The 24,005-nt window shown below is 41.5% G+C and overlaps 1 protein-coding gene and 1 pseudogene across 11 annotated transcripts in view; both read left to right on the forward strand.

The window, feature by feature from the left end:
- Window positions 1–33: 33 nt before the first annotated feature.
- ZC3H12C (zinc finger CCCH-type containing 12C) overlaps window positions 34–24,005 on the forward strand; it is a 176,542-nt gene continuing 152,570 nt past the window's right edge. For 8 of the 11 annotated variants that reach the window (XM_072821878.1, XM_072821890.1, XM_072821877.1 and 5 more), the window contains exon 1: window positions 34–244. The gene's annotated coding sequence lies outside the window, so the exon portion shown is untranslated. Of the gene's footprint in view, window positions 245–7,298; window positions 7,642–21,914; window positions 22,001–24,005 lie in introns of those variants that run through there. The other 3 variants (XM_072821879.1, XM_072821881.1, XM_072821896.1) reach the window with 3 other exon arrangements.
- On the forward strand, window positions 19,055–22,710 carry LOC140625955 (mitochondrial inner membrane protease subunit 1 pseudogene; annotated as a pseudogene).

The raw sequence follows: 24,005 nt of genomic DNA on the forward strand, positions 1-24,005 counted from the left end.
CTCTGCATCACTTTTCTATTTGTGACATAACACAGATGGTTGCTGTGGGTGTCATCAAAGCAGTGGACAAGGAGACAGCTGGAGCTGGCAAGGTCACCAAGTCTGAAAGCTCAGAAGGCTAAATGGATATTATCCCTGATACCGCCACTGGGGTCTTCATGAGTGGAAGAACATCCCAGAACTGGCCATTGAAGTTTAATAATAAAAGAATGATTCGTGATAGTCATCGTAAAACTGTCAGAAGGTAAGGAAAATGTTCTGTGGGCCATTCAGGGTTTGTGCGTGTGGCAGTTTTAACCTATTAGTTTTAAAAATCAGTACTTTTTAATGGAAACAACTTTATTTAAAATCTGTCACAGAATTTTGAGACCCAAGAAAGCAACATTTAAGGAGAAAACTATCTTCTCTTGGTCAACACTATAAATCCACATAGTACTACTTAGGGAAAAGACTTAAATAAGAGTTGTCCCTAATCTATTTCTGTTGTTCCATCTGCTGAAACCTCAAAATTTGATAATTCTGGATTAAGATTTTTTTCCGGGTGCGAATTTGGTTGTTGTTTTTTTCACATTGTCTGAAAGGAAGAATCATCTGGTTTTTAAGGACATGATGCAAAGGTATGGGCAAGTAAGTGTCCATGGTGGCAATGTTTCATAGGTTAGGACAAATAAGCAGAGATTATCTTTGTTTATAGATAAGCTTGTTATAAGAAGGTAAAATTCCACAATACTAAAATCCATGTGTTGCCTGTAAAATTATATGTAGCTATATCAATATCAACTAAATTTGTTGATATAATCTCAAATTTTAATTTTCCACTTATACATTCTCAAACCATACGTTCTCAAATATACATTCTCGAATCTATAAATGTTAAAGTAGTCTAAAGAACCCAACATGGGAAAGTTAAATTGTGTTGAAGATTGTCCTGCTAGGGTTCATCGTTTCTAGATACTAGGGAGGAAAAAGCTACTGGAAGCTGAAGGAAAAAAAAAAAAAAAAAAAAAAAAACAGAGAGAGAGGATTCAAACCCAGAACTTCTAATTCCCTCTCCAGGACTCTTTCCATCATGCACATGACTGTAACATTCTACAAAGTCTAGTGCGGATCATTTTTCTTAACATCCTCTGTAGCATTTGTTGAGTATTTACTACTTAACCTACATGACATCCTGGGTCATCCTGTCTCTTAAAATCTAGGCAAGATGATTTGCGGTCTCTAACACACTTTGAGCCTGATGCCTTCTCCAAGATTTCCGTGTATTTCTGGGGGCTTGTGTTCTCACAACCATCTCTTGATTCTGCTGACTTTTTGTTCTCCGCTTGGCATCTTGCAACTTTTTCTTTTTTGCCACCTGGGTTCTTGAACTACCTTCCTTAGTTTTAAATACAAACAAATTTTTCCCACAAAGCGTTTGCATGGCAGATTTTGCAGAAAGTTCAGAAAAATTAAGAAGTAGATGGAGTTGCATTGCTGACCCCATCTACTAAGCAATTAGAATTGAGTAATGGTCATCCTGTTCTATAAAGTCTTTTGGCTGATGTCCCATGTTGCTCACATTCTCTCTCCTTTCTGCAACATGGGTGCCCTCCCACCACCACCATCAACAAGTTTTTAAACACAAAGTAATTGTGTCCCTCCATTTCTTTTCTGCCCAGACTTCTGAATCCTACTGTAGACCTATTTTTCATATTCCAATGCTGCAAGGAGCTTTCTTTATTGAAGACCATTTATTCCCCAAAAGGAATTCTACTATCACTATTAAGAAAACAGTAGGATTTTTTTAACCATCTCCCTAAAATACCACATGTTCTGAGGAGTTCACAGGAAGAAAACCTCTTAAAGAGTAGCCAGTAGAATAGGAAATAAATGCTCATAACTCAAATTTCTCTTGGGCCTTGTCACCTGGTGAAAACTGAGATCACACACACGATATCTAACAGTTCAGTCCCTACAACAGGAACCCCTGGCCTCATGGCCTGAGGGATACAAAGAAGGCCAATACAACAGAAATTTGGCCAGTACAACTATGATAATGATCTGACTTAACCATTTGAGGGGGAAAGGTATCTGGTGGCTGAAGAAGGGACAGTTACTAGGAGGACCACAGGCAAAAAGGGCCCCACCTGAAGGTTAAGTCAGCTAGCTAGGGTCTGAGCTTGAGTCACCAGGGCTAAGTGGTAACAGCCTCTAACTGTCTGTTTATTTCATCTATTTTAGTTTTACTCCCTCCCACCCTCAAAAATCTAGGGTTATCTGGGGTTTCCATTTCTGACCAAATGGAAAGTGCTGACACTCAGAATGCAACTGACGATGGAAATCCGTGTAATGTCATGTTTCTGTGTGTCTGTTACAAGCAATGAGAAAACTAGCGAAGATCAGTGCAAAGTCAGTTTTTCACAAGTTTGAGATAATGCTGCTATCCTCGGTCTTGCATTCCTTTATCCAGAGCCTCAAATCCAAAGAGCTTAAGGTTTTATTCATAAATTTTCTAGTGATTTAGTGGCAAAATCTGACCTGATAGATGTGAGGCCACTTGTGATCTTATTCAGCCCTTCACAGGAGCTGTCAGGTGTTTCCTGTGCAAACATGAAAATGCTTGATTACAGAGTGTTCCTCCAACCTCACTCTGGGAAGGCCCGTAAAATACAGAATGTAGAACATACCTTTCCAGAGTCTGAGACATTCCGAATCCCACAACACATCTGGCCCCAAGGGTTTCAGAGAAAGGGTTGTGTGTCTTTCCTGGCATCTGCTAGAGAAAACAGAGCAGTAATGACCAGTGGGGGAGGCTAAGATGGTTCCAGGGGTCCTATTTTCAGCCTAATTGGAACATGTGGTCTGTCAAAAGGAGAAAAAACTTAGATGCGAGACCACATAGACATGCGGAGTCATGTGGAAGTGGTGGCGAGCAAGAATATCTGGGAAACCCCACTGAGTCCTTCAGCCAAAGTCAGACTGTCTGTCGGGGCCTGTGGTCCAGCCGCTCACCACCACCTACAATGCAGGCGGGTGAGGGCGGTGCAAGGTCGCAGATGTTCTAGTGGATGCTCCTCCTTTTTATTTGAAGAAACAGGATCATCTGAATTATTTTTTTTCATTGTTCATTTAATTTTCAGGAAATGGATTATTTTAAAAGGAAAAAAGAAGGGCGTCTGGGTGGCTGAGTTAGTTGAGTGGCTGACTCTTGATTTCAACTCAGGTCATGATCTCAGGGTCCTGGGATCCAGTTCCCAGTGGGGCTCTGTGCTCAGGAAGGAGTCGGCTTGGGATTCTCTCCCTCCCTCTCTCTCTCAACTAAATAAATAAAAGGAAAAAAGAGACAAGAGGTGATTACTAACATGGTTCTCAAACTTGGCAACACATCAGAATCACTTGAAAGATTTGAAACCTCTGATTCGTAAACCCAACAAGCCCCCGTAAAGAAGGGGCTCCAGGTGATTCCAAGGCACCTAGGGTTTTTGGAGTGCCCCAGGTCATTTTGATGTATAGACAAGGTTGAGAACCACTATCTTAAATTTTTTTTTAATCTTTAAAGAGGGAGAAGGAAAAAGACCTTTTCCCTATTTCTGTATAAAGAATGAAAGTGCCTAAGATCCAGAAAAGTCCAACAGGGTGATGAGCATGCTCTGCAGTTCTTGTTTGAATCACATGTGCTAACCACACAAAGGAAGTTTCATTTCTGTGAAAACCATCAGTTTCTCTTTTATGCTTATTGTTCACCATCCTAGACACATGAAACATGTTTCATGTTTCATGCCAATGATTTCATCTTTCCTGTTCCTGAGGGCATGGCTACACCGTGAGTTTATGGACCATCAAGGATGAAAGGAAGGTCTGCTCTATGTCAGAGAGAAAACCAACATGCTCTCTGGTGTGCTGGATGGAATGTAGCAGAATCGGTGCCCTGACAGGGAGCCAATTTCTTTCTCTTTCTTCTTCTGGAACATCTACCTAGTAAAGTTTACATTCCTTATATGAATACTCCAGTAATTTGGTTCTCTCTTCTTTTCTCTGAGCCACTTCAAAATGAAGAAAGTGTCACAAGCTAGTCTCTCTCTTATCTTCCATAAAAAATGACTCCCCAAATGCTTTCTCTTTGGTTCATGTTTATCATCATGAGTGTTTGGTGTCTTTGTGATATCTTATGGTCCTCTCCATCTGCTGCCTGGGCGGAGCGGGGGTGGGGGGATGACCTAAATATGCATGCATTGTCCAATCAGACATACCTTTCAAATCATCATTTTTCTCTCTCCCTTGGGACTTTCTTGTCCTTTCTCCCCCTGCAAGTCTTCTCCTCTGGGAGGCTGCCTTGATTCCCAGTATAAACTGGGTGCCGTTTTACTGTTTCTCAGAATGTCACATGCTTCTTTGATAGCACTCATCACAATGTAATTAAATGTTTATTTACTGTCTATTTTCCTACTGGATAATAGGATATTTGAAGTCAAGAAACAAGTCTGGTGTTTTGCTGTTGTTTCTGGTTTGACCTAGTTTTTTGCCTTTCTTTTTTCACCAAAGCTGTGCCTAATGCTAACACAGAGCAGATGATAAATATTCATCAAATCAGTGAATTACATGCTCCAAAGACTCAAGTAAGCTGGGGCCATTGGGTATGTTCATCAGAAGATCACTATAGACTTTATGAAAAGGTATTAGCAAAAGCAGACATAACTGGAAATCAGAAAGCAGTAGACTGAAGAACTGGGAGCCCAGGGAAAGGAGGCATGCAGGACTTGCAATTATCATGGTAAAAACAAAAGCATTCAAATCACAAAGCTTCAATCAATGAATCGCAACTAACATGAACATTTATTTCAGAGCTGCACATACTATATTTATATAATTGTGATTCAGAATGAATACCTTGATGATGCTTTATTTGCTATGGCAAGTGCTTAATTGCAGCTTGTTTTGTTGGCATTTATTTAAATGTCAGTAAAACTCTCTCCCACAGATATTAAATTTTATAATTAATCATTCATGAAGTCTTCTTTAATCAACTTTTCCTCAAGTATTTCAGATTCTTGTCAGGCCCATTCATTTCCCCTGTGAAGATCTAAGAATTGGTTTTAGGTGATAAATTGACTATGTTCTCCCAGAGCACATTTTTCTTAAGCGTTTGAAAACATTCATCTACATTAATCTGAGTTATGCAGTGGGGCTCAAGCCACAGTAAACACAGTATAATGAGCAGCATCTGTCAGCCCCAATGCAAATGATGTCAGGAATTCTCAAGTTCCTTGCATTTTTATGACAAAATAAATTGATCTATACATTCGGTGAGTCAGCCAACCAACACCTGTGTGAATGCCAACCATGAATCACATCTGGGAATAAGATGCATATAATACTGTATGATATGGTGTATAGCACTATGCCTGCCCTCATGGAGTTTATAGTTTAAGTGAAGAAAGAGACATGAGAGCAAATAGAAGAGTAAAGAGTTATAACAGCTATCATGGAGGCAAGTATAATTCATGGATAAAAGGTTGAAGTTTGGGATGACCAGGGGGATCAAAACAGCTTCCTGATTTGAGCTGCATCTTAAAAACTGAGTACCTAAGGGATTGGAATGGGAAGAGCCATGGGTAAGGAGGGTGATCCAAACATGATGAAGACATGGATCAGAGACCCAGGAGGCATGAAACAGCATGGTGTTTTGACTTGCTAGTCACTAGGCATCTTGCAGGTTGTTAGGCATGGAGGGGGACCCAGTAAAAAAATGAAACAGGAAATGCACACAGAGATCAGATCATAGAGGGTCTTGTAGGCTGTGCTAAGCAATTTGGATTATATTCTCTTGGCAATGTAGAGCCTCTGGAGTGTTTTAAGCAGTGGCTTGGAGAGATAAATATTTTAGAGATTTCACTCTGGCAGTTGTTTAGAGATTGAATTAGAAAATTTGGGCCCTAGAGACATTTTATTCTTTTATTCAAACATTTTTAAAGCATCTTTTAAGTGCCAGATACTGTGCTAAACTCTGAGAATGCCACAATGAACCAAAGAGACAAGGTGTCTGCTCTCGGCATCCTAGCAAAGACATATAGCCAATAACCAGAGAAGTGAGCAGATAAACAAGAAAAATGGAAGATAGTGTTATAAGCACTGTGCAAATATGAAGACAGGCTGATGGCTGATGTCAAGAGAATGTCCAATGGCAATTTTAAATTGCATGGCCACGAAAGACCTCTCTGAGCACAATTCTGAATGACAAGGGAAAAGGTGACTCTATAGTTGAAAGTAGGACCTTCTAGGCAAAAGATACAGGGGGTACAAAATCCTTAAGACAGAAAAACTTAGCCAGCTAAAAAGAACGGAAAAAAGACCACTGTGCCCAAGAATAGCAGCAAGGAGTTGAGGGGTAAGAGATGAGGTTGACTAGGTCAACCAACTAGAATTCAAAGTGTCCCAGACATGGGACAATGTGTTTGAATTTTGTTTTGAATGGTATGGGAAGTCTCATATATAAGTCACTGCATGGTTTTAGGCAAGCAAGTGATATGGCCAGGTGTGCATTTTTAGGGGATCCCTGGCTGCTGTGGGGAAGGTGGACAGGAATAAAGCAAAGAGAAGTCAGAAAGCAATTGTGGTAGTCCTTGTGGAAGAGGTTCGGGTGGATTAAGGTGATGTCGGTAGAGATGGACAGCAGCAGATAGAATGGGATCACATTTTGTATGGAGTTAAAAAGGACTGGGTGGTGGGTTAAATTTGGGGAATGAGAGATAAAACAGAATCAAAGAGCACTGCCTAATGTATAGCATGTGCAGCGGGTGGGTGGTGGCAGTGTTTACTGAGGAAGGAGCAGATTCGAGAGAAGAAAATGGGAATTTCTACTGGGCCATGTGAAATTCAAGGTGGAGATGACCAGATAGCAAATAGGTGTTCATGTCTGGAACTCCAAGGAGAAATCAGAGCTATAGATAGAGATTTGCTTGCAAGTTCCACCCCCGCCCTCCCCTGCAGTGTTGCTAAAGCCCTGGGACTGGGTGGGACACCAGGAAGATGGTGTCCCTGGCGGAGAGGACGGTGCCCAAGAACCAGCTCTGGGTGCTTAGTAGTTGTAAATATGGTTTTAAAAAGATACTGTGGAGTCCTAGAAACCAAGGGAAGAACAAATGGCTTTAGAATATAATTAGAAGATAAAAGTAAGATACTATTATGATGCGCAGAGCTTCTGTTGCAGCAACCTGGCTTGTCCAGGTCTCGCTCAACCGTCTCTGAATCTTTAGTGCTATCAGAGTGGCTAGCACAGGGTAGTAATAAAATAAATCTTGCTGAGCCTAAAGCTCAAGCAAGAGGCCTGGGTGGGAGATGTACACGGGCGTGGAAAATTTCAAATTGAAGTCATAGGAGTGGGAGATTGAAGTTGCCAGAGATGGAGATTCCAGTAGGATGAGATCAAAGCCAAGGGCAGAGAGAACCCAGAGAAGAGCAACACGTAGACAGCGTTTAGCAATGGAACATGTAGCAACATTTAGCAATGGGAACCAGCAGGAACCCACAGCGCCACAGGAGTGGAGTGGGAGGGCGTTATCAGCAGGGAGCAGAGTGGAATGCTCCAGAGGATGGATTATGCCAGCAGGTGCAGAGGACGGGAGCCCGAATGAGGGAATCTTGGTTGTCGTGGGGGAAGAAGAGGTAAGAGAGCGCAAATTTAAGTTTGGCTGTTCTTTCAGGAAATGGGGAGCTAGTTATCTTTTAAGGAGTATAGAGCTTCAGTTTTGCAAGATGGAAAGGGTTCTGGAGACCGGTTGCACAATAATGTGAATTTCTGTAACACTGCTGAGCTGTACCATTTAAAATATTTAAGAGCAAGTTTTATGTTATGCGTATTTTGCCACAATTCAAAAAAATTTCATAATGCAGGTGAACAGAGGTAAAACAAGATTGATGAAAAGGGACCACCTTGTTCTGAAGCAGATGCTGATGAGGGTAGGTTTGTAGGCACCAGAGCAGAACATAGAGAAAAGAGAGTATATAACGTCCCTCATCTCACTGAGGTGTGAGGTGAGGCCATCAGGGTGAACGGGAGGGCGGGCAGGGGTCACTCCAATGTCAGTTATCCACAATATTCAAGAGAGACCGCATCGTGACATCAGTTCACATGTTTTCCAGCTCCTCCCCTGCTGGACATCCCCCCACCAAGTACATAATGTGCTCTTATAGTTGGTCAGTGAGAGTAAAGAGTTTCATTTCACAGATAAATCCAAAATCTTGTATTTGAGATGCGACTTAAGCTCAACATGCAAATTTTTTCTTCTCTGATTATGCAGCATCCATAAGATCATGATTTCATAGGCAATTAAAAATATCCTTTTAATTTTAATTCCAATGTAGCTAACATACGGTGTTTTATTAGTTTCAGATGTATAATACAGTGATTCTACGCTTGCATAGGCCACCCGGTGCTCATAACAACAGGTGCCCTTCTTCATCCCCATCACCTGCTTCCTGCCCCCCCACCTCCCCTCTGGTGACTAGCAGTGTGTTCTCTGTAGTTCAGATTCTGCTTCTTGGTTTATCTCTGTTTCTCTCTATCTCTCTCTCTCTCTCTTTTTTCCATTCATTGCTCATTTTTGTTTCTTAAATGCCACATATGAAATCATATAGTATTTGTCTTTCTCTGATTATTTCACTTAGCATAATACTCTCCAGCTCCATCCATCTTGCAAATGGCAAGATTTCATTCTTTCTATGGCTGAATATTCCTTTGTGTGTGTGTTTGTGTGTGCACACGTGCATGCACACACATGCACATATCACATCTTTATCCACTCATCTGCTGATGGACCCTTGGGCTGCTTCCATATCTTGGCCATTGTTAATAATGCTGCTGTAAATATAGGGTGTGTGTATCACTTTGAAGTACTATTTTTGTATTTTGGGGCATAAATATCCAATAGTGTGATCACTGGCTTGTAGGGTAGCTCTATTTTAACTTTTTGAGGAACCTCCACGCTATTTTCCAGTTTGCATTCCCACCAATAGTGCAAGAGGGTTCCTTTTTCTCCACATCCTCACCAACACTTACTGTTTCTTGTGTTTTTTATTTTAGCCAATCTGACAGGGGTGAGGCAGTATCTCATTGTGGTTTGGATTTGCATTTCCCTGATGATGAGTGATGTTGAGCATCTTTTCGTGTACACAGACGAGTAGTTTTGAGAATGTGTTTATTTGTCAACAGCTCACTTTGCAATCTCCAGATGCTCTTAAACAGATCTAATAAAAGAAAATAGTAGTAATTTTATTTTAAATGTGAATTACTTATAATATCTAATAGTTGATGGCATTTATTTAATAATCTCAAAAAAAGAAGCCCTGATGACGTACTAAGGAAAACATTAAAAATACCTATAGTAAGGGACACCTGGGTGGCTCAGTGGTTGAGCATCTGCCTTCAGCTCAGGGTGTGATCCCGGGGTCCTGGGATAAAGTCCCACATCAGGCTCCCCACAGGGAGCCTGCTTCTCCCTCTGCCTATGTCTCTGCCTCTGTGTGTGTGTTTCTCATGAATAAATAAAATAAAATAAAGCCTATAAATAGAGATATATATAAAATTGGCAAGCAAATAAAATATTACCATTCACATGTGAATTGAAGTAAATTAAATGCCAGGCAAGGTTCAGGTACATCTGCCTGTTTTATTCTTTGTTGGCTTTACTAAGCAGGTGGACAGCAGAGTAACACGGTACCGTGACATTTCACTACAGGCTTTTTATTTTTAAAGATTCTGTTTATTTATTCATAGGCTTGAATTTTTACAAGGACAATGTATACCTTTCAACTTTTTTATCAAGGAAATGTTTACAAGCAACTATTTTGTACTATTTATAAATATTTCAGTGTGTATTTCTAAAAACCAGGAACTCATTTTTTTAAACACAGCAACACCATTATTACATCTAAAAAATTGACGACTCCTTAATATCATTAAGTGTCCACTCAGCATTTAAACTTTCCAATATATTTTGCAATAGTTCATTTTTTAAAAGATTGTATTTATTTATTTGACAGAAAGAGAAAGAGCACAAGCAGGAGGAGTGACAGGCAGAGAGAGATGCAGACTCCCCACTGAGCAGGGAGCCTGATGTGGGACTCGATCCCAGGACCCTGGGATTATTACCTGAGCCAAAGACAAATGCTTAACCAACTGAGCCACCCAGGTGCCCCATATTTTGCAATAGTTCATATGAGGACCTAAAAAAGCTCCCTCTGTTGCAGTTGGTTGGTGTGTCCTCTACATCTCTTTCAATCTGTAGATTCCACTTCCATTATTCTTTCTCCCCCTGCCCAGCCTCTTCCTTTTATATTGAAACTGAACAATGGACCAGGAACTATGCTAGATGCTTAATGGATATTATTCTATTTATTCTTCAAGTAGCTATTATAATTACCCAGGTACAAAACCAGGAATGAAGGGTTAGAAAAATGAATACACTAGCAGCAGGAGAACTGAGGTTAGATCTGCAGATCTATTCAACCCCAAAGCCCATGTTCTTTCTGTTAGCTACGGCCTCCCAAGTCGCTTGTACTTGGGCTTCTAGAGCCTAAGAGGACCTATATTTAATTTTGAAGTGCTATGCAAGTGAATTGGAGCCCTGGCTCCAATCTGGGTTTCTGTAATGAATGCAGGAAAGAGTATCAAACTTTCTAACGACCTCAATATTTCCAAATTTTCAAGACCTTTGTTATTCCCAGAGAAGCAATACCAATTGCCAAGACAGTGGCTGAGAGACTGTCTTCCCTACCTTTGCCTCCAGCTTCCAGTAGCATCTCTTTGCTTTCCAGGGTTAAGAAGGCAATGAAGAGGTTGCTGTGAGTGGGGAGGGAGGGTCACAGGAGACAGAGATGCAGAAGGGCATCTCTCATATTCATCTCCTTGTCCTCAGATTTGCAGATCTGGCCACTATTGAATGATAACTCAGAACATAATGGAAGTCAGACAGATTCCATTTCCCTCAAAAAAAAAATAGTGTTTTAAAACCTTATAATAAAACAAAATAAGTTTAAAGCACTTGCAGTCTCTCAGACAATATTTTGATCAAGGTTTGTGTCCCTGATCAAAAAGCCATCTCAAAAAAACAAAAAATAAAAAAAACATATCCAACAATATGTCAAAAAAACAAAAACAGAGTTAACATATTTGCAAGTGCTTAAAATAATAAAATAATACTCCTGGTGCTATAAATGAACATAAATTTACTTTGTATATTAAAGTTTAAAACAGTTCCAATTTACTAGAGTGTATGTAGAGCTTACAAACAACATAATCCTATCAGATCTCCATATTTACACCATTAGACTTGCAGTCAGTCTCCCAGACTTGGGTCCATCATTTCCATGTTACCTTTTGATATACATGGTGAATGCCAACTTTACGCCTAAGCAAACTTGATTTTATTCCTGTATTTTTTCAAGGCACACTTAACAAGCCAATCTTAGGTGGCAGGTCCCGTGTTAGATGCTAGACACCAGAAATCTAATAATTAATAAGACAAAGTTACTGCCATCAGGTGGCACAGCTATAGAAAGCCAACATGAAAAGGAACAGACAGTGTGATGTGATGAGTGCTGGGTGTATAGTGATACAGAGGTTTGTGGAGTCCAGGAAGGCTTCACAGAGTAGACTATATTTGAAATGATGATGAGAGGATGATGGTAATGGTGCTGCTGCTGATGGTGGGGGTGGTCGTGAGGGGTGGTAATAGCATAGTGGTGGGGATGGTAGTGGTGGGGGGGTGGTAATACAGTGATGATGGGGATGAGAGTGTTCACAATGGTGGTGGTGGTGGTGGTGGAAGTGTTGATGGTGATGATGGTGGTGGTAGTCAAAGGGGTGGTAATGATAGTAATACAGTAATGGTAATATAGTAATACAATAGTGGTGGGGATGATAGTGGTAGAGGTAGTGATGGTTGTTGGTGGTGGTGATAGTGGCTTTGGTGGGAGTGCTGATAATACAGTGGTGATGGGGATGATGGTGATGGTGGTGGTAGTCGGGGGGGTGATGATGGTTGTAATACGGTAGTGGTGGGCACGATAGTGGAGAGGTGGTGATGGTGGTGGTAGTGATGGTGCTGATAGTGGTGGGGATGAGAGTGGTGATGGCAGAGGTGCTAATGATCGTGGTGTCATTGCTGAGCACTAGCTAAGGGCCTGTACCTATGCTGTGTTTATATATTACCTCACCAAATCCTCACAACAGTCCATCAGGATCAGCTTTACCCATGTTCATGCAAAAGAAGTAACTGAGATCCAAGAAGTTAAGAATTTAACGTAATGTCATGCTAGAGGTAGGTGGAATCAAAACCGCCTACTCAAACTTCTCATTAAACCAAAATTTCTGCTTCCAACAGCAGCTTCTTATACTAATCCTTTCAGCCTCCCTGCCCAGGAGTTTATCAAGTGGACAGGGGGAAGGGGACCTCCCAGGCAGAGGGGCAGGTGTGCGCAGTCTTTGAAGTGAGGGACAGCAGTCCACATCCACATAAAGTGGAGCCTGGTGGGGCGTAGACAAAAATTATAGTCTCCGCTAAAAGCTTTTTGTGTCACAGATAAATACACTAAACTAGATTTTACCTCTTTGCAACCTGACTCCAAATGAGAATCATAGAAAAATAAAGAGGCCTCGAAACACTAAACCAATAAAAAAGTTAATTTGGATAGAAGTGTTGAGGGTGGGGTGAAGTGATCAATGGAGTTCATTTACAGTGAAACAGAAAACTGGATATATTGCCTTCTGTCTTCTAACCTGCAAGCTACTGTCAAGTGGAAATTAATGACCAGGTTACCTGGTTTATTATCTACTTAATGTATTCATTCATTCGACAAACACCTCTTGGGTGACTCTGTGGCAGACACTGCTGGGCCCTGCAGAGAAGGGGGTGAAGACGGTGTGAAGCCTCCCTCAAGGAGGTGTTGTCAGGAGGAGGAGACTGACCTCTCAGCAGGTGGTGGCAGTATGTGCACATAGCAAGCACATGGCAAGCTCGGATTCCAGTTCATGACTGTGTCCTCAAATGATCCGAGGTTGGGCACAATGGTGTGGCCTCTGGCAGCGTGGTTCAGCACAAACAAGAAATATAGTATTCTAATTTAGAAGCTCCTCAATGAGAAATTAGATTCATGAGGAGATTGAGTAACCAGCATAACAGCAGACAAGAGCCAGTGCTGGGTGACTTTTCAAAACCTAATACCCGGGGCACCTGAGTGGCTCAGTCAGTTAGCATCTGCCTTTGGCTCAGGTCATGATCCTGGAGTCCTGGGATCGGGCCCCACATGGGGCCCTCTGCTCAGCAGGGAGTCTGCTTCTCCTTCTGTCCCTCACCCCACTTATGCTCTTTAAAAAAAAAGAAAAAAAAAAACCCTAATACCCTTCACCTTGGATTAAGCCTCTGCTGTTTTCCTGGGGCACCTGTCCTGCCACAACTGCACTGTATCACCTTTATGTCCTCTGGGAACCTACCTTCGTGTCATATACTGCAGATAATTGGGGGGGTTGGGGGCGGAAAGGATTCTCTTTGGAAAGAAAAAAGGAAAAAGAGTTAAACCTTATTATTCATGTTTAAAGGTTCCCACTTTTTCCTCAATTTTTTAAAGCTAAAGGCCACCTAGCAGGGTTTTGGCTTCTACGTGTAATAATAAAGGATTAAACAATTGTTGACAATGTAATACTTAGGTAAAAAGTAAATGAATAGATAATCTGGCAGAAAAATTGGAAAATGGATACACATTGAGGATTCTAAACAGTAAATGACCACAGAGAAGTGCAGGGAGCTGTGGGCCGAAGGCCTCAGAGCAGGTCATCAGGAGTTGGGAGGATGGTGGGTGAAGGTGGGCCAGGCTGCCAGTGTGCTGTGACAAAGGGAGCCAACTGTTTCCTAGGTCTCCGGTGGTGCCCCCTCCTAGCCACCTCTTCCTGGCTGCAGCCCTGTAAGTGCTGCTCTAGGAGCTGATCTTCCCACCTCCTCGGACTCAGTGGGTCTGCATCACTGTCAACATCACACTCACAGGGGATGTGCCTCTGCATGGTGCTTCTCAAGGACGCCCTGCTCTTACACACATTGGCAACGATAACCAACTAGGTATGAGAGTGGCAGAAAAACAAAAGAGTGATGAATCTGAGTAAATCTCAGTGCTTTAGAGTTTATGGCTTGAATCCATTTGCAGTGAGTCTGCCTTTGCCTATTCGTGCATCACTGCAGGAATGTTCTCTCCTGTGCCACCATCCATTTTCCTTATCTACCAGCTGGGCCGTTTCCAGCACCTATAAACACAGTTTTATCTTAATCACCTTATAAAAATGTCTTCTCTGGATTTTCCTTCCCCTTTCAGCTACCTCCCCCCCCCCCCCATTTTTTCTGTTCTCCTTTGCATCAACACTTCTTGAAAGATTTGACTATCCACTGTGTCCTCCTCCTCCGGTTCTGTCACCACTTTGGAACATCACCACACTTTTGCCACCACCACTCCCCAAAACTGATTTTCCGAGGTCATGAATGAAGGCTCAGTCCTCATCCCACTTGACCAGCAACACGTGACACAATCGATCACATTCAACTTCTTAGAAACACATTCCTCACTTGGCATTCGTGGCCACACACCGGCTGCCTCCTTTACTGGCTTATATTCTTCTCCACGCCCAGCGCTTGGTTCTTAGACCCTCTCCTATTTCTCCCGATTCTCCCCTTGCATTTCCTGGGTTTAAACATATTATCTTTGTGTTGGTGACTGCCAGATTTATACTTCCATGCTGGACCTCCCCCCTGAAATCGTGGCTCATCCACCCAGCCATCTACCCAGCAATTCCACTTGGGTGTCTAAAACATATCTCAAAATAAATATGCCCCCAATGGAATTCCTGATCTTCCTGCCACCCTTAAATTTGGTTCACTCCTTAAACTTCCTCATATCCATCAACAGCATCCATCCTTCCACTTCTTAAGGCTAAAAATCTCAGCATTAGTGTCTCAGTTCCTTAAAATCAGAGTTTTTTTTTCTTTTTCCCCTATATGTAGAGGGGACCCCAATAAAAATGTTATAGATCCATTTGAGGAGGGACCCAGTGCCACAAGTACCATAAACCTTCCTCCTGGTCTTCCCCAAAGGGAATGCGGTCATTTACCAGGATGACTGTGCACCGTGGAAGTGGAAATACCCAAACTTTTCTGGGATTACAGAAGACTAGCTCTGAGTTGGCACTCACTCCTGAGAACCCAAAATGCCAGTGTGGTCTTCTGGACCAAATGAGGACCTGTGGAAGTCACGTGATAAGTGTAATTCTGGCCTAAGTCTTTTATGAGCTCAGTGAGTCCAGATACTCATCCTGTGATTCTTTCACTTATCACGTGCACGGAGGGCAGAATAATGGTGGTTAACATCGCACACTTCAGAGCTAGCTTGCTGGGTTCGAATCCTGTATATGACAATATGACAAATTTCTTCGCCTCTCTGTGTTTCAGTCTCTTAATCTGAAAAAATGAGATAACAATGTCCTTTGAGGGTAGTATGAGGACTAAATGAGTTGGTATTTGTCAAATGCTTAGATCAGTACCTAGGCATAGTATAAATGCTACATAAATGTTGCTTGAATAAATAAAATCCTTGATTCCTTTCTTTATCTCACACTTCATATCAGTCAGGAAGTCCCTTTGGCTTTACCTTCAGAAAGTATCTAAAATTTGGGCAGCCTGGGTGGCTCAGCGGTTTAGCACTGCCTTCAGCCCAGGGTGTGATCCTGGAGGCCTGGAATCAAGTCCCACGTCAGGCTCCCTGCATGGAGCCTGCTTCTCCTTCTGCCTATGTCTCTCTCTCTCTCTCTCTCTCTCTCTTTCTCTGATGAATAAATAAAATCTTAAAAAAAAAAGAAAGTATCTAAAATTTGACTTTACACTCCACCACTCTGCACTGCACCACCATAGAGCCAGCCACCACTAACTCTTGTCTGGATTATTGCAGTGACCTCTTAACTGATCAAGCCCTCCATTACCTCTCTGACCTGATCTCTTAATATTCTCCTCCATATGTACACCACTGGCCACCAGCCATGCCAGCTGCTTGCTAATTCTCAAATACTCCAGACTCCCTCTCACCCCAGTGCCTTTGCACTGGCTAGTCCCTCTGCCTAGGATGCTCTTGCTTCAGATATCTTCATGTCTCAACACTCTTTGGTCTTATGCTCAAATGGCCCCTTCCTAGTAAAGTCCACTCTGACCATTCCCTATTTAAACTTCAATCACACTCCCATACATACTCCCAGTATATGAGCATGAACTCCTTATCCTGCTCTATTTTGATAGCTCTTGTCACTTTCAAAAATGTGTATGGGTTAAAAAAAAATGTATACATTGCCATAGTTACCCAGGTATCCCACAGAAGATTATGGAGACGTCCTGAAGGATTAAAGATCCACTAGATGGAAGGGACCAATCTGGATCCCTGGGTCACTGCTTGGAAGAGAATTGTCCCAGAGGACCTCCAGGACAGCAGCGTGTATACTGAACTCCCCATAAGCAAGGACTGACTGCTTGCCAGGCGGTACATTGCCCATTCAAAGGAGCCCAGATAACTGCTCCAGCCAGCTAGGCCATCACTCAAGAGCCTCCTCACCTGCTCAGCTAATAGCCCAAGAGCAAACAGAGCCCTGACAGTCACAGCAGCAGCTATAGGACCCAGCAGCTAGACAAGGAAAAACAAGCAGAATGCCCCAAACTGACAGCTCCTGGTAAACAAGAATGGCAGGAGAGGAAAGAAGACAGCTTTAATTTTTGAATGAGATTTTAAAAAATAATAACAACAATAGCACTCAAAGAAATTCTATCTCAATATGAGGGGAGAAAAAAGACTCAGCCTCAAAGAGGTTTTTTTCCCTTTAGTTTTCCACATCCGAGAGCTGTTATTCTCTGTTGGGGATTGAATTAGGGCCTGTAGGATCAAGCGAAAGATATTTTCACGCAGAAAGTGAAAACACAAAGAGCTGGAAGTCATTATGAGAAAAATTTTAAAAGGATTTGGCGGACAGATGCAGGGACCTAACATGTGAATAATAGAAGTTCTGAAGGAGGGAGAGGGAACAGATGCAGGGATGCATTAATCAGGGGAATAATAGAAGACATTTTCCCTGGTTTGAAGAAAGACTTGAGTCTGCAAAGTCAGAGTGCTCAAGCAGAATTGATGCGGGAAAATTAAAAACAAACACGCAAACAAAGACACACTTGGGCATGTCCTAAATTCAAGTATTAAAAAATGTATAGGCTGTCAGACACGAAAACTAGGTTGTGTACAAAGGAAAGAGCCAACACAAATTGGAAGAAGACAGGAGACTGAGACTGAGGAATTACACCCATAGAATTGAGGGAGGAGGGTCCCCACCCCAAACCCTACCCCTCGCTGAGAGAGCACCTGCCAGGGTGAGGGAAGGCTGTGAGCAGCTGTGCAGAGATCCCAGGCTTCTGTCACCCTTACGTATTTATCTAAGGAAATACTTCAAGAAGGACTGTAAGACAACCAACTGCAGATCAGAACAGAGTCTCCAGTGGGGCAGAGGCAATGAGGAAATGGCACGAATGTGAGTCTCTGTCTCTCCATGTGTGCATGAGTGGGTGTGGGCGCGAACGTGCATGCAATTTTTACGTCCATTGAAAATAATGGGATGCCTGGGAATTTGTAAAGTTGGTGCTAAATAATGGTCATACAAATAGAAGAAACATCCTATAGGGAACACCTGCAAATGTCGCAGAGAACCACCTATCTCATCAATCCTTGAGAAGGGAGGAAGGAGCAGTAGAGAAGGGAAGAATTTTTCTTAAGTCTTAATCTGAGATAAGAGTAAGGAAGTAAAAGTGTTATGAAGGTGGAAAGGACAATCAGAAAATAAAACACTTTGAGGGAGAGATATAGTTTCTGTATTAACTGCAGAGAAAGGAGGGGTTCAGTAGAAGTGAGCAAAGTGGGAGGGAGAGTAATAGCTAGACAAGTTGGAGATTGTACCAGAACCTCTAAATTTAATCAGTAAAATGGAGTGAATTAATAGTACTTTCATCAGCCCACCAAAATTAAGAGGAAGAAAGGAAAAACATAGTAACATAAATGGCATGCATGAGGTAAGACGAAAGAAATAAAAATCAAAGATATCTGATATTCCACTAAATGTGAACGAGCTGGATTCATCTTTCACAAAAATCGTCAGATTGGACTTTAAAAAGCAAATGTATCTTATTTCAAAGCACACTTAAAGTGATTTGTTTAATGTGAAAAAGAAAGGAAGAGGTAAGCAGATATTAGGAAAATACATTCTTTTAAAAACGAAAAGAAAGAGGAAAAGCAACTAATTATAATTGGCAAAGCAACATGTAGGGTTAAAAGCATTAATCAGGGCAGCCCGGGTGGCTCAGTGGTTTAGCGCTGCCCTTCAGCCCAGGGCGTGATCCTGGAGACCAGGGATCGAGTCCCACATCGGGCTCCCTGCATGGAGCCTGCTTCTCCCTCTGCCCCTCTCTGTCTCTCTCTCTCTCTCTCTCTGTCTCTCATGAATGAATAAATAAAAATCTTTTTAAAAAAAAAGCATTAGTCAGAACAAGAGGAAGATTATAAAACATCAATACCCTTTAGGAAAAGGCTGTAATAGTCTTAACTCTGTATGTACTATATACCTAAAAGGCTAAATATATCAACTGAACATTATTAGAAACATTTTTCTAGATAAGGCATAAACACTGATTTTTAGTGGATTATTTTAAAAACTGCTTTTAATACATAAAATTTCTATTTTTATTTATGCCTGGGCTCTCAATGCAATAGGCCTGTTTTACGGTTGATAGCGATCCTTAGGTGCAGTTAATCTGAGGGCATCTGAAGATACTAGGTTTAATTGTAAAGATTCCAACTGGGTCTGCTTATCTTGAAAGTTGGTGATCTCCTCTATACTCTTCGCTGACATCTTTGGCCCAAACAGAACCCAGCAAGAGGATCACAAGACCCACTGAGGCAGAGGGTAGCATGCGGGCACCTGGGAAGCCTCTCTGAGGGGATGTTCAGTCACTGCTAATGCAGCATGGCCTCGGTCTGGGCCTTTGGGCTGGACTGTCTGGTTCCTGAGGGGTGTGCTTTGACCCTCATCCTGCAGCCCCACCCCCATGCCTTCTACCAGTGGGTAAAGAGGTGTGGGCATCCCAGAGGGAGCACTGGAGTAAATCCCTGGCCCCAATTCAGGCACTGGGCAAGCATTCATTTTTTCCTCAGTTTTAATGGCTACCAGCTTTTGAGCTGGTCTTATACACAGTGTGTAAATGACCCTGTTCTGGGCTACTTTTTGTAGGACACTTTACCCAGACTTCCATTGGGCCAGGTGATTGAGCCACAGTTCTAGGACTCATGTTTGGTTTCCAGGTGCTTCATACTCAAGGTTTATCTGGCAATAGTCCATAGATGGTGCGACTTAGTTTCCAACAGATTAAGGCAAAAAATTAGAGGTAAGTCCTAAATCGAGTTTCTAGGGAAGGTAAATCTATTCCATTTGGAAGCCTATTCTTTATCCTCCTACCAGGTCCTTCCTTGTTTTATCTTTAGAGTGGCCTTTCTTTTCTGAAATGATAGATGACAAGGGCTTAAAAAAAAAAAAAAAAACTCTTAACCTGAAAAATAAAAGATTGACAACTCTATGACCCCTAAATAAATTAATGCACATATGGATAGACAATGTATTACCCTGTGAATCCAAGTCTGTGGGGACCCCTGTTCTACATCGTTTCCTTTCTATAGCTGTAAGGACTGTCCATGCTACAAGGATATACTGTTTCTGCAGTTGCCTTGCACTGTTTGCAAATGTACGTTGACTAGCAATGGAAGGGATACAGTCATCCAAGGAGGCAGCTTTATTCTGGAAGGACAGGGGCTCCAGAACAGGCCTGCCCTGGGAGGCTGGAAGAGTGTACTGCATTACAAAGCATTGCCAAACCCGATGATTCCCAGCCATTTTAAAAATCCCCGATGGGGTTTGTCCCCACATTACCAACTGATGTCAAAAGCCTGAATAGTTGTTCCCCCACATATTCTGCTTAGGAAGCTCATCATAATCCAAAATCATTCTAGAAGGAAAATTGTCAGAAACACATAAAGCCATCATCGCTAATATGACAAAGTTGCCCTGAATCTGTCTTCAGAATTCAAAAGAAAAAAAAAATCAAGATTGGAGGTTATAATTTTACCAATATCAAACCAAAGATAGACAAGTACCATCTTCATTTAAATTATACTTTTATCCTCCAAAATTTCCAAATGATTTCTGATGTTATCCCCACATTTAGTGATTAAAATGTTACAGAGTTTACCTTAAACCCAAGTTGAGTTTGCAAGTTTGGCTTGTTCAACATGGTGCTCCACTTCTTTCCACCACAGGAGCCAGCATGGTATAGAATGACGTTGGTCTGTCTGACAGCAAGTATCTAAGTTTAAATCATGACTGAAAATTGTTTATTAGCTGTGCTGCTTTCAGCGAGCTTGTAATCTCTCTGAGCCCAGTTTCACAGCTGTAAAATGGGTATTAGGGGACCAACACCTGGTTACGGTGCATCTGGTGTGAAATACTCGAGAAATGCTAGTCTTGTTTTTTAAACATCTACTTAGACTTCCAATTTTGATTTTAAATGAACTTTCACAGAAAACCTCCTTTTTTGCTTGGATTATAAAAAAAAAAAAAAAGAAAGAAACAATTGGGAGGAGAAAAAAGGTTTGCTTTTCAAGTTTGTGAAGAATTACACAAATGAGCCTGGAGTGAAACGGATTTGTGCCAAATGTTTTGCCTACTTGTAACGCCAAATACCCACAAATACGAACCACAGGTGGTCCGAGGTTTAATTTTACATCCCTGTCTCTTTAACTAAACAGTGTCCTTAGCACTGTGCTTTGACGCTGAATCATTACTGACTCAGAGGTTTATAAATACTGCGACTTGAATCACTTGGAATTTTCTTGAGTGGTCCCCTACTTCCCTTTCTAAGTTTCAATTGGACCTGACCCTGCAAAGGGAGTGATATCTGACAAGTTCACTTCCCACACTACTGGGGCTGCTAAGTCTCTATGACGTCCGTGATGCGTTTATAAGAAAGAACATTCTAAAAATAAGCTTAATATATTCTCATCCAGTTCACTATATAACTGATGTAACTTGAAGGCAGCTACACTCGTCAGTTGTCGCTAACAGCTTACTAAATGTCAGAAAGAGATGGAAATGTTCTAAATTAGGACACCACTCTTAATCCCTTACAAGATAAATTAGAATGCATACATTTTTATAGAAAAAATACTTCAAGAAGATAACATAAGTATATAACATTCAAAATCTACGCCTCCCTTGGTAGAAATAGTTGAAAGATCACACTCAAAAAAATAGCTAAGGTGCCATGTTGAAAGCAGCTGAAATGTGATTGCTGGTACGTGAAATCATTTCAGTAAGGGATTTATCTGAGGACTAGGGAGTGAGGAATTATAGACATAATGCACAAGTCAACATTGTTAGAGTCAACTCATCATCTATGCTAACAATAATGTACAGCAGGAAAGATAATCCAAAAATCTTTTACATTGCTTTTGTATTATAACAGTATTTGCAGTAGATTTATTTTCTCAGTTTTATTTCAGATTTGTTTGCTTTTTTGTGTATTCATTACCTGATAGATGGAAAAGAAGATACCCAGTAGCATCCTCAAGGGCACAGGGAAGCCAGGGAGATAAAATTTCACCAGAGATAATCTACAAAATAAATTGTGTCTGCAAGTGAGTGGGAGGCATTTGGAGTGAAGCCAGTCACAATACTTGATGGCTCTGCAGTCTTATCAGTCACCCTACAGGTGGCCTGGGGATAAAGCATGCTTGCAAGAACACCTACTCACTACTGTTGCTCCCCTGTTCCTCAGGCCCACTCCCACCACCCCAGAGAAGTTGAGGTTAGAGCATTGTGGATGACAGGCCTCAAAAAAGGAGCATCCTTTCTGTGGTCCAGGTAAGAAAGGCTCACCTGAGTCCTGGGTGAGAACACCCTGGGCTTCTTTGAGGCCAGAGGAATCCCAAAACTATGAATCATTAGACACACTTTAGATGTTTATTTGATTTTCTGGAAGCCCTGCAATCACTTTAAAAATCAAATGTATTGCAGAACAGACTTATATATGTTCGATGATGGCAGGATCTGCATAGAGCTCTGCTTCATGATGCTCTGGGGAAAACCTTTCAAATTGTCAGTTGTACTATTCAGTATGGCTGTATACCTCATTGTGCTTTTGAATATGCTGATGATAATGTGTTCTGGACCATCAATAGTGCCTACAATTCAAAATCAGGTATCGTTTCTGCAGAAAATCTTAGCGGACATTGTTGTGGTATCCAAAGAGGTGACTTTATGATTGCAAAAAGCCAGAGTGATCCAAAATCAAATATTTGCAAAAGAGTAATTGGTTTGCAAGGAGACAAAATGTTCACCAATAGTTCATCAGATTTCTTTAAAAGCCATAGTTACTTGCCAGTGGATCATATTTGATTAAATGGTGATAATTTATAGAATTCTATAGATTCCAGGTCCAATGGACCTGTTCCATATAAACTATTAAGAGGACATATCTTAAGATTCAGTGTCTGAGTGATTTTGGATTTCTAAGTGACAGCCCTAATGGCCACAAATTTTCTGATGAGCCAGCATGTATTATTTTGACTTGATTACTGTCTTCTGTTCAAGTGAATTTATTATTGCTGCCGAAAGCATTTACTCACTAGTAAAATATTTACTATTCAAAAGAAAGGAGACCCCCTAAGTTTTGGGGTTTGAAGTCCAAAGAAAGCTAATATGAAACAGTTGAAAAATGAATGAGTTCGGCCACATTACTGAGAGTGACCAGAAAAAAGAATTCTCAAAGGAATCTTTCTGCCTCTTAAGAAAGAGATGAACTGGGCAGCCTGGGTGGTGCAGCAGTTTAGCGCCACCTTTGGCCCAGGGTCTGATCCTGGAGACCTGGGATTGAGTCCTGAGTCAGGCTCCCTGCATGAAGCCTGCTTCTCCCTCTGCCTGTGTCTCTGCCTCTCTCTCTCTGTGTCTTTCATGAATAAATAAAATCTTTTTTTAAAAAAAGAGAGAGAGCAAAAATTCTATGTAATTTTTTAAATTCTAGGGAAGATAACATAGAAACAACCAGTTTCAAATCCTCCTCCCAGAAACAGACAAAATCATAAAAGCAAAATACCAGAAACAAGTCCTCAGTGCTGAAACCTAAGATGTTGCCAATAGAGAGAATTATCTGACCTATAAAGTAAGAGAAACAGAATCAAAAGATTTCACCAAAAGCCAATTCAGTTCTCCTACCCTGGAGGTGGTGCCGTGCCCCAAGAAGCGAGGCAAGTCGTGACAGATTTCTCCATCAATCCCTAGTTATCAAGGGTGAGAGCAAGAGGTGAAGGTGAGCTGCATAGGGGGCAGATGCAGAGATCCGGAGGTTGCAGGGCCAGAGCAGAAAAGCAAACCTGGGGATGTAACAGAAAACCTTGCCACAACTCACCTTGCTGCCTACTCAGTTTCTCAACAGTAGCACAGATCATTCTGACATGGAGAAGTACTTTCCTAAAATGCAGAAGGAGACAGGACCCTGAACCTCATTCTGAAAAGGCAAAAAAGACCATGAGAAAAATGAAGACCTCTCCTATGGAGACACTTTTTCAATGGGAATTAATTGCACCATATCTTGGAGAGGGACAATCAATGAAATTCTGTGAGCTCTGTTTTCTCTCATCTAGAATTTTACCTATCTGACCACTTCCTCCTGATACATTAAAAAACACTCCCCCCCCAAAAAAAAAACACTCCCAAATTAGAGATATTTGGAACACTGTATGTAGAGGGACATCCACCCACAATGACAAATCATGCTTCCAGTTTGGTGGGTAAAAGCCCCAGGGAGATCCCAGAGAAAGCTGTGCCTATCATGTGTACTTGGAGGCTGAACAAAAAAAGAAAAAAAAAA

The sequence above is a fragment of the Canis lupus genome, chromosome 3, assembly GCF_048164855.1.
Source record: "Canis lupus baileyi chromosome 3, mCanLup2.hap1, whole genome shotgun sequence".
Taxonomy (NCBI): Eukaryota; Metazoa; Chordata; class Mammalia; order Carnivora; family Canidae; genus Canis; species Canis lupus.